Consider the following 10,921-nt stretch of genomic DNA (forward strand, 5'->3'; position numbering starts at 1 on the left):
GCCGGACGGAGTAGACCGGGCCACCATCGATGAGATGAGGAGAAGGTGCAGCTGGGACCAGTGGGCTCTCGTGCACTGGCTTAATCTTTGAGACGTGGAAGGTGGGGTGCACTCTCATAGACTTGGGCAGTCGGAGCCGGACAGCAGACTGGCTGATTATCCTCTGGATCGGAAATGGTCCGACGAACCGAGGTGCCAGCTTACGAGACTCCACCTGGAGGGGCAGGTCCTTGGCTGACAACCACACCTTCTGGCCCACCCAGTAGGTGGGCGCAGGCATCCTCTGCCGGTTGGCTCCAATGGAGTAACTGGTGACTGACTTGAGGAGTGCAGCGTGGGCTTGAGACCAGGTGTGGCGGCACTGGCGTGCATAGGTGAGGGCAGATGGGCAGGTGACCTCTCCCTCCTGGCCAGGGAACAGGGGTGGTTGGTAGCCATACACGCAGTGGAATGGGGACAGTCCAGTGGCTGAGCTGGTGAGGGAGTTGTGAGAGTATTCCACCCACAGCAGGTGCTCACACCAGGCCCTAGGGTTGCGTGACGCCATGCACCGAAGTGCCTTCTCCAACTCCTGGTTAGTCCACTCAGCCTGGCCGTTGGACTGGGGTCGGAATCCGGAGGTGAGGCTGGCGGTGGCCCCGAGCAGGTGACAGAATTCCTTCCAGAAAGAGGAGGTGAATTGTGGCCCCCGGTCCAAAACGATGTCCCTGGGCAGCCCATGGATGTGGAAGACCTGCTGCAGGATGATCTGGGTGGTCTCTTTGGCCGATGGTAGTTTTGGGAGGGGAACAAAGTGTGCCATCTTGCTAAAACAGTCCACGATGGTGAGTATGACAGTCATCCCATTAGAAGGGGGCAGACCCGTAACAAAATCCAGGGAAATGTGGGACCAGGGTCGCATAGGCATGGGCAGAGGCTGGAGCAAACCGGCAGGAGGCTGGCTGGAGGATTTATTCTGATTACAGGTAGGGCAGGCTCGGACAAAGTCTCACACATCCCTGCTCATAGACGGCCACCAGAACTGTTGGGCAAGCAGGTGGTAGGTGAGAGTGGAACCAGGGTGGCAGGCTAGACGGGAGTCGTGTCCCCATTGTATAACCTGGGATCGCAGGTCTTCAGGAACAAAGAGGCGACTTGCAGGGCATGCACTGGGGCTGGGTTGGTCACAGAGGGCTTCCCGCACTCGTTCTTTGATGTCCCAGGTCAGAGCAGCAATGATACAGGGGTCAGGTAGGATGGGAGCCAGATCCTTGGAGGAGGCATCATCCTTCTGGAACTGGCGGGAGAGTGCGTCAGGCTTGGTGTTGTGAGATCCGGGCCGGTATGAAAGGGTGAAATTGAATTTGGTGAAAAAGAGAGCCCAGCAGGCCTGTTTGGGGTTGAGTCGTTTGGCGGTGCGGATGTATTCCAGATTTTTATGGTCTGTCCAGACCAGGAATGGGACTACGCACCCCTCCAGCCAGTGACGCCATTCCTCCAGGGTGAGCTTGACCGCCAGCAGTTCCCGGTTGCCTATGTCGTAATTGCGTTCGGCTGGCGATAGCCGGCGGGAGAAGAATGCACAGGGGTGGAGTTTGTTGTCATCCGCTGACCTCTGTGAGAGCACTGCCCCAACTCCCACATCCGAGGCGTCCACCTCAACGATGAATTGCTGCTCCGCATCTGGCATCTGGAAGATGGGAGCAGTGGTGAACCGAGCCTTGAGGGTGGCAAAGGCTTCATTGGCAGCCAGAGTCCAGGTGAAGGGCTGTTTGGTGCTGGTCAAGGCAGTGAGGGGTGACACAACGGTGCTGTAATTATGAATGAATTTCCTGTAGAAATTAGCGAAGCCCAGGAACTGCTGAAGCTTCTTCCTGCTCTCTGGTACTGGCCATGAAGTCACTGCTGAGACTTTGGCAGGGTCCATCTGGATGCTCCCCTCTGTCACGATGTACCCCAGGAACACCACAGACTTGGCGTGAAACTCACACTTCTCTGCCTTGACGAAGAGGGAGTTTTCAAGGAGATGATGGAGCACTTGCTGGGCATGCTGGGTGTGTTTGGACAGCGTTTTTGAGAAGATCAGGATGTCGTCGAGAAAAACGAACACGAACTTGTTCAACATATCTCGCAGGACATCATTCACCAGAGCCTGGAATACCGCTGGCGTGTTGGTAAGGCCAAACGGCATCACCCGGAATTCATAGTGACCGGTGGAGGTGTTGAACGTGGTCTTCCACTCGTCTCCCTCCCTTATCTGAACCAGGTGGTAGGCATTCCGGAGATCGAGTTTGGTGAAGATCGTGGCTCCCTGGAGCAGCTCGAAGGCGGAGGTAAGCAGTGGGAGAGGGTATCGGTTCTTGATGGTGATGTCGTTGAGACCCCTGTAATCGATGCAGGGGTGCAGGGATCCATCCTTCTTTCCCACGAAGAAGAACCCAGTGCCGGCGGGAGAAGAGGATGGACAGATGAGGCCGGCAGCCAGAGATTCACTGATATAGGCCTCCATCGCCTTCCTTTCTGGGGCGGACAGAGAGTAGAGACGGACCTTGGGTGGTGCAGTGCCTGGGAGGAGATCAATGGCACAGTTGTAGGGCCGGTGAGGAGGCAAGGAAGTGGCCTTGGCTTTGCTGAATACCTCCCAAAGGCTGTGATAACACACTGGGACATTAGTGAGGTCGGGGGCAGAGCTGGCAGGTGGAGTACGAGGGGTTAGAGTGGAGGCTCGTAAGCAGGTCCAGTGGCAGTCCTTGCCCCATTCTCTTATCGCTCCAGTGGCCCAGTCGAGGTGAGGACTGTGCTGGTGGAGCCATGGATAGCCCAGGATGAGAGGTTGGCCGGGGGAACGGAGCAGGTGAAACTGGATGGTTTCGTGGTGGTTGCCTGACAGAGTCATCGGGACAGGGGCAGTGAGGCTGGTGACAGTGCCAAGGAGATGGCCATCCAGCGCCCTGGCTGGAATGGGGGAGGATAAGCGATGGCTTTGCAGACCCAACTGGCGTGCAAGCTCGGTGTCCATGATGTTAGCCTCGGAGCCAGAGTCAACCAGGGCGGCCAGGGTGTGGGTGGAATCCAACAGACGAAGGCAAACTTGGAGCATAGGTTTCTGGCTGGTGGAGGATTGGATGATCATTGAGCTCAGCTGGGCCCCTTCTATGTCCAGTGAGCTCGGGCTTCTCCGTGCGCTGATCACTGACTGAGTCTGGCGGGCCCTCTCTCGTCGACGGGTCTGGACCCGGCGGTCATTGCGGATGGCCAGGGCAATGGCCTCATCGAGTGTTGACGGTTGTTCGTACGAGACCAATTCGTCCTTCGTGTAGTCGGCCAGGCTGTGCAGAAAGGCGTCCACCAGCGCCTGTATGTTCCACTTGCTGCGCTGGGCCAAGGTCTGGAAATCAATCGAGTAGTCAGCCACTGTTCGTCTGCCTTGGTGAATACTCATCAGTCCTCCGGATGCCTCTACTGCCGACGAGCCCAGGTCGAAGACCTTAATCATCTCCGCTGCAAACAGGGAGAAGGAGGCACACGCCGGTGTCCGGCGTTCATACTCAGCAGTCCCCCACAGATGGGCGTGGCCAGTCAGATGAGTGATGACAAAGGCCACCTTCGCTGCCTCCGACGCGAAGGTTCTGCAGGTCGAACAGCAACCGGCAGCTGGTCAGGAAAGCACGGACTTGGGAGGGGTCACTGTCAAAATGCTCCGGACTGCCGACCTTGGGTTCCGGGGCATCGAGTGCAGCAGGAGCACCTCCCAGAGCTGGCCAGTCAGCGGCGGGTATGACAGGGGCTGATGCAACGAGGGGCGGCGATGGTTGACTCATAGGAGCAGGGGGTGCTAGGGCAGTGAGCAGCTGGAGTGCTTGGTCCAGTCATTGTTGCTGCTGCTGCTGACCAAGCTGGATCAGGGCTGCAACGTCGGCAGACATCTGACTGACATCTCCTTCGGTGCTCTGCAGCCGATCTAGGGCAGAGGGTTCGGGCGCTGACTCCATGTCTTGGGTCAGATCATTCTGTCAAGGACCAGACAGGAGAGGAGATCAAATGCACTCAAACCACAGTTTAATAATAACAGGGGAAAAGGGAGTTGGGAGAATGTGTGTGTGAAGTTCAGTGGCAGGAGGACTGAGAGGCAGGGATGGCTGGTGGGAGTGTGGTAGTGACATCTGAGGTCTCCCATCCAAGCACTGACCAGGCCTGACCCTGCTTAGCAGCTGAGATCCGATGGGATCAGGCATTGTCAGAGAGGTGTGGCTGTAGGCTGATAGCACTTGGGTTTCAGGCAGTCTCCCAGCAGTAGTCCCTCAGCAGGCTGGAGTTAGTGAGCAGGCTGGAACACAGAGTCACAGATCAGATAGCAAGATAGGAGACAGAAATGCAGGGTCAGGTTACCGGGCTGAAGAGTAGGGCTCCAGGCAGGACTGCTCACACCGGGCTGATGGAGAGGCAGGCAAGCAGCAGGGCTGGGCAAAGTGGAGATCAGGCGAAGGTACAGGAGAGGCAGGCAAGAGGCAGAGTCGACAGGACAGAAGCCAGATCAGGTTACCGGGGCTGGAGACCAGACAGAGTCAGACGGAACAGAATATCATCAGGAGTCAGAGTAGTAGGAACACAGAGCAGGTTATCACGCTGGAAGTTGCAGATGATCTGACACTGAGGCTTGGGAGAACTGCAGCTTAAATGCACACAGGGGAGAAGCAGGTGATCGGCAACAGCCAATGACAGTCACTGAAAGTTACTAAGAGGAAGTGAGAGCGGGCATGGCCGGTAATGCTGAGTGGAGATGTTACCTGAAGAGAGAAGCCCACAGGTAGGACCATGACATAAATTATTGCATTCCATTTTTATTTGCACTTTGTCCCAACTTTATTGGAATCGGGGTTGTATTAAAATTGTAAATGTTGGCAAAGTAAGGAAAACCATGAGGAAATAGATTGTTCCATGTAAATTGAGTAGCTTTGGTAATGTGAGTAGCACAAAAAGCTAATGTTTTGTTGAGAGTGTCAGTGTTATGGGAAGTACTAGTACCCCTTTTCCACCAAATCAGTTCCAGGGCTGGTTCGGGGCAAGGGCCAGTGCTGGTGCTGGTTCACAACTCATTCAACTTGCAAGCCAGCTGAGAACCAGTTTGCTTTTCCATAGCTCGGGGTGCTAAGGGCAGCCACGTCATTACGTCACTGTATACGTCAGTTACGTCGCTGTATACATCAGTTACATTGTTGCGTTTGCATAAACCTTGGCGCGAACATCGAAGCAAGAACAACACGGAGAAGAAGAAGCAGCAACAAAAATAATGGATGACTTCATGTTTGTACAGCTGCTGCTTCTCGTTGCTTAAAAATGGCAACCTTTTGCGGTCTTGCTATTGTTGCTGGTCTTCACAACTCTGCCCCCCCCCCCCGCTGATGTAAGTGGTTCTTTCCTCTGGCCCAGCAAAGAGCTGGTGCTAGCCTGGAACTGTTTTTTCTGGCCCCAGAGCCAGTTCTTTGTCAGTGGAAACAGAAAACCCAGTTCCAAACTAAGCACTGGCCCTGAACCAGCCCTGGAACTGATTTGGTGGAAAAGGGGCATTGGTGAACAAGCATCATTTGTAGCAGTAATCAATCACGTGAAATGAGAAATTTGATGTGATTAACATCTATATTTAGCAGGACTACTACATTTTACACATTAATCCATAGTGTCATCATGCTTTATCAACAACACTGAATAAATACATACAATATTTAATACATATTGATTTGTATTTAATAAATTGGTGATGGACACTATGTGTTCAAAAGTTCGTGGACACCTGAACATCAGCACAAAATTTGTACAATTGTATAGAATGTCTTTATATGCTGTAGCATTACAGTTTTGTTTACTGGAAGTAAGGGACCCAAACCTGTTCCAGCATGACAATGCTCCTGTGCACAAAGCAAGCTCCATGAAGACATGATGTGTTAAGGTTGGAGTGGAAGAGTTTGAGTGTCCTGCACAGAGCCCTGACTGAACTCAACCCCACTGAACACCTTTGGGATGAACTGGACTTTATTTCATAATCTGTCCATGTTCATAGGTTTAACGGTTTGGGGAATATGTACACACAGTGAGGCAGATGTAATTTTAAACTAATTATTCAGCTATTGTTGAGACCCACCAGTGAGTTACATAGTTCTGCATGATTTGTGTGAAGTAATGATAATGGTAGACATTCAGGATGCTCATCTAGCTAATGAGGAATGCATCCATTGTATTCTGATTATTGTGACATTTATAAAGTCCTCTTTGCAATTACAATCATGATAATACAGGGCTGTGAGTGTCAAACAAAGAAAAAAACTTGACCTTGTTTACTGAATTCAGTGTGCAATGACCTGTAGTTTTAGCACTGTAAATATGAGACCTTACCATGCTGGAGTTTTAGATTTTTTTTCCCCGTCATTGACTCTACATGGCCTGGACTTCCAGGATACAGTATAAACATTTTGTCTGAACTTAGATTAAATTATTTAAATTACAGAAAGATAATTCAATCATGCTTGGGAAAAGTGGAATAAGTACACTGAGATCACTTACATTCAATCAGCTGTGGTACAGTGTATAATTTAGGCAGATAAAGAACAGGGTCTTTGCTGTGGTGAAATAGAAGGGTTGGTTTCCACAGGCAGGAGAGAGGACAAGTCTCATCCTGCCTGCATTCCTGAACTCTCTGTGCTCACAGCCAAGTCATGGAACATTCCGTTGCTGGGGAATGATATGAGGAAAAGGTTCCACCATTAAAGAGTAGTGTGTTACATTTATTGGTTCACAAGTATCAGGTTTCAAAGTGGTTGTTATTTTTATTTTGAGAAGGAGCATGTAATGGACATGTTGATTTGAAAATCTTCATTAAATTTAGCTGCACATTCAAACTTTCTCAGAACATAAACATTCAGTTAAATAACATTTAAGAAGTAATGATTGAGTAATGTTAACACAAGTATTTTAAGGTACAGTGGTGCTTGAAAGTGTGTGAACCCTTTAGAATTTTCTGTATTTCTCCATAAATAGGACCTAAAACATCATCAGATTTTCACACAAGTCCTAAAAGTAGATAAAGAGAACACAGCTAAACAAATGAGACAAAAATATTATACTTTGTCATTTATTTATTGAGGAAAATGTTCCATGACATGTCCAGGCCTGGACAAGTCACCAGGTCATCACAGGGCTGACACATAGACACAGACAGCCATTCACACCTACGGTCAATTTAGAGTCACCAGTTAACCTAACCTGCATGTCTTTGGACTGTGGGGGAAACCGGAGCACCCGGAGGAAACCCACACGGACACAGGGAGAACATGCAAACTCCACACAGAAAGGCCCTCCCTGGCCACGGGGCTCGAACCCGGACCTTCTTGTTGTGAGGCGACAGCGCTAACCACTAAACCACCATGCCGCTGCTGGTTTTTTTTTTCTCTCTCTCAATATCGCCCCTCCCCCGCTCTGTGTTTTTTTGTTTGTTTGTTTGTTTGTTTTTAACCCTACAATGACCTCACAGATATCTTTACTCAGTTAATAAATTAAAATTATGTAGTTATGATTTAATAAAAAAAAGAGTTTTTGTCCAATTCAATTAAATATCAATTAGTCAAACTTATCACTCAAAGTACAAAAAAAAAAACAAGATTGTGTAATAATTTGCCTTTTTTATTCAATGCATATTTTTTCCAGTATACAGAGTTTGAAAAGTTGACTGTCCATTGTGAATAAAATGTTAGTATGCAATGTGTGTCTACAGTATATTACAGTGTGTGAAGTGTTAGATCTGCTTAAATGATTCAGTAGGAGATGTGATAGAGGACCTAGCAATATTTCCTATTCAAATGTTCAATTGTTGACTTTTGAATTTTCCCCTGTAGCTACTATAGGGAGTGGCACTGACTGCCATGGGAGAGTTCAAGTTTCTCACGCAGCCATCACCTTCCCCCAGCATGTTTTGTCGGATCAGGTTGCCAATCTACAGGCAGATGAGACCAAATTAGTTCCCATTGACCTTTTTTTCACTTGACTCTTCCAGACATTGTTTAAATATAGACACTCTTCAGGCCTCAATCAGAGTCCTGTCATTCCAGTGGGAATCTGGAAGGGGAAAAAACGGCTTTTCTGAACAGAAAGAGAGACTGCCATTCAACAGAATGTTAAATAGCGCTAGATAGGTCATTACTCCCTTCATAAATGTTTAAAACGCTGATAAAAATAAATGTCCCAGACACCATGAAAGATGTCCTTCAGGAAAATATTGTAACAGTCAAAAATTAGATCTTTTGCATGTTTTATCATGTTCTTTGAAAGGCTGAACATGGCTTATTGTCATCCTGCAGCTAAAGCTATTAAATATTTTTATGTTTAAAGGTGATTTTATGAAGGTTTCTTGTAAATATTGTTAAATGATGTTCACTTGATTTTAGTAGGTTATCTGTACAATGGATTAAGCACAATAACCTGTCAGATGAATATGGTCTCATAACAATTCTCGTAACTCAAAGCGTACTTCAAGATATGAAGTGTAAAGTTAGGGTTGGTTAACTTTGTTTGGCTGAATTCCTACAAATTTCTCATGAGGTCAAGTCAAGAGGTTAAGGAAAGAGAAGGCTGAAGAGCTGTTAGTCGCTCCACTCAAATGTCTGTATGCAAACCTGCTTGTTTTGAAGGGGGGGGGAGTACTTTTGTTTTTTGCTCTTTTTAAAATATAAGGTTATGTATATCTTCAACTAACTTCTAGATTACAGATGATGCAAAACAGATGAGTTCAATAAAATGTAGTTATTATATTATAGTAGTTATTAGAGTATTATATAATAAAATATCCAGGTGTGATTTAATTTGCACTGCAGTGTTTTGTCAAAGCAAACCAGATTATGAATCATTTGCAGATAACTTTGTTTATTGGTGAAATGTGATACTTTATGTGGTTTATCTTTATATAGTTTACCTTTATGAGTGCAAAATGTCAGCACGAATACAAGTTTACTTTCACATCCAACCCCACCACTAAATTTATTTCAACCTTTTTCTTTAAGTCTATTCTATTATTTAAATTTGAAGGATGAAGGCTACAGAATTAAGTCAAAATGAACTTATCTAAATCTTAAGTCAAAATGAGTTATCTAAATGTCTGTGGCTGAAGTCTTTTCACTACTGGTGCAAAAATCTTCACTGGTGCTACAGTGACTGTAAAACATTCTATTTACACTTTTTTTCTGTCAGGTTTAAGAGATAACATAATTGCACCCATTGTCTATTGCACCTATTTTTTTTTTAACCCATTGTCCAAGTAAAATCCACATTGTTATAATTAGGGTGAATCCCAAAAAGAAAACCATACATGGGGTAGAATATAATGTCACTTTACATCCTAGTACCCTACATCTAGAGTATAAAAGATCATTTGAGACTCAGTCACAGAAAATCTGTTTTTTTTTCTGCTGGATTTTAACATTTAACATTAATAAGGTTTTTAGTCATACTCAACATTAAAGTGCATATCCTGGACCAGTTTCATTTTTTTTATATGAAAGTATGTCCCTTTACACACTCATCCAGAAGGGTAATTTTGCACAAGGCCATCTGTCTACAGCAGAAAAAAATAAAATAACAAAACGCGTCTGGAAAAATCCCAAGGGAGTCTGGAGCCAGATTCACAATGTCACCTGTGGAACCGCCAGCAGGCTGCAAGAGCTTGCATGGTTTCAGTGCACAGCCTGTGTAGACCAAGTTTAGCAGCTAGCGATTTTGCATTGAAATTTGGAATTGTCACCTGAGTGCAATATTACTTCACCTTTGGATGAAGAATATGAGATGTCAGAATTATTTCTTACCCTGGCAACAGTCAACTTGTGAATTGCTGATTTTCTTGGTCTTTTTCTCAGCTCTGCTTGGTCCTCAACTTCAAGGGCTTCAGTGGATGCGACGCTTCACCTTCTGTCAGGGGAAACGAACACAGCTGGCTCCTTTGGTGACGCTGACACAGATGGAGACGGTGTTGCTTTGGGCATTCTGACAGATGGACCTGCATCTTTTTTCAGATCAAGTTGCTTCACGAAACCCATTTCCCACTGCAAATAGTTCTCAAAGTTGTCAGGCCTTGTGAAGTGAGCACTGCAAATAATGCTATAGGCTGTAGCATGCAGCCAATTTTTCTGGGTGCCTCGCACGGAATGCTCTCATTTCTCTCTCATTGTTTGGTCTTTTGGAAAATGATGAGTACTAATCCCATCAAGATTGGTGTTGCTACACCCTCCTACGATGCATCTGTTAACAATTTTAATAATTATGTGATAACGTTGAAGAAATTTGCAGAAAACCACCAAGTAATTTTCTCATAAACAAACCAGCGCTGACGTAGGATTCAGAAGGAGGCGTCCCGCAAGTGACATCACGAAAATCACTGTTTGCCAGGAAATCCAAATGCCAAGTTTTTTCAGAGGTGGACGAATTCACCTCAAATGGCTTGATTTCAACTGAATTTTTCTGGTATTGTGCAAGGTAAAAAAATTGCACAAAATGCAAAATGTGACAGATATTTGACCAAAGTTTAATATAAAATAGGAGCATTACATTGATCTTGCACCTGAATTTACCCGTGATACACACTTTAAGTGTTTGGATTCACTTTTATGTGGAGAAAAACAAGACACAGAGTTTTCATTGAGGAACCACCAGCGTGTTGCAGCATCAGTGGCATGGCACTAATGTACTGGATATAATAGAGCCAAACTTTGTTTCTCTGTATTTTCACTAAATATTAAAGTTCTGGTAGTTTATTTGCAAATTTTATTTGCAAATAAAATTTGTATGATAAAAATAAAAGATATGCCAACGTTCCTTCATGCCCCTCTGTATTCACCACCAGATAACTGCTAAAGAGCTCCTCCTACTTTCACAGTAAAGCAGGAAGTATGTAATAGGCACACAT

General features: G+C 46.3%; 1 protein-coding gene across 1 annotated transcript in view; it reads right to left on the bottom strand.

Annotated features, from left to right (window-relative positions):
* The window catches only part of LOC132896020 (uncharacterized), a 62,201-nt gene extending 55,582 nt beyond the window's left edge, over positions 1-6,619 (bottom strand). The window contains exon 1 of the mRNA XM_060936744.1: positions 6,538-6,619. The gene's annotated coding sequence lies outside the window, so the exon portion shown is untranslated. The remainder of the gene's footprint in view (positions 1-6,537) is intronic.
* Between the last annotated feature and the right edge of the window lie 4,302 nt (positions 6,620-10,921).

Source organism: Neoarius graeffei, chromosome 13 (genome assembly GCF_027579695.1).
Source record: "Neoarius graeffei isolate fNeoGra1 chromosome 13, fNeoGra1.pri, whole genome shotgun sequence".
Classification (NCBI taxonomy): Eukaryota; Metazoa; Chordata; class Actinopteri; order Siluriformes; family Ariidae; genus Neoarius; species Neoarius graeffei.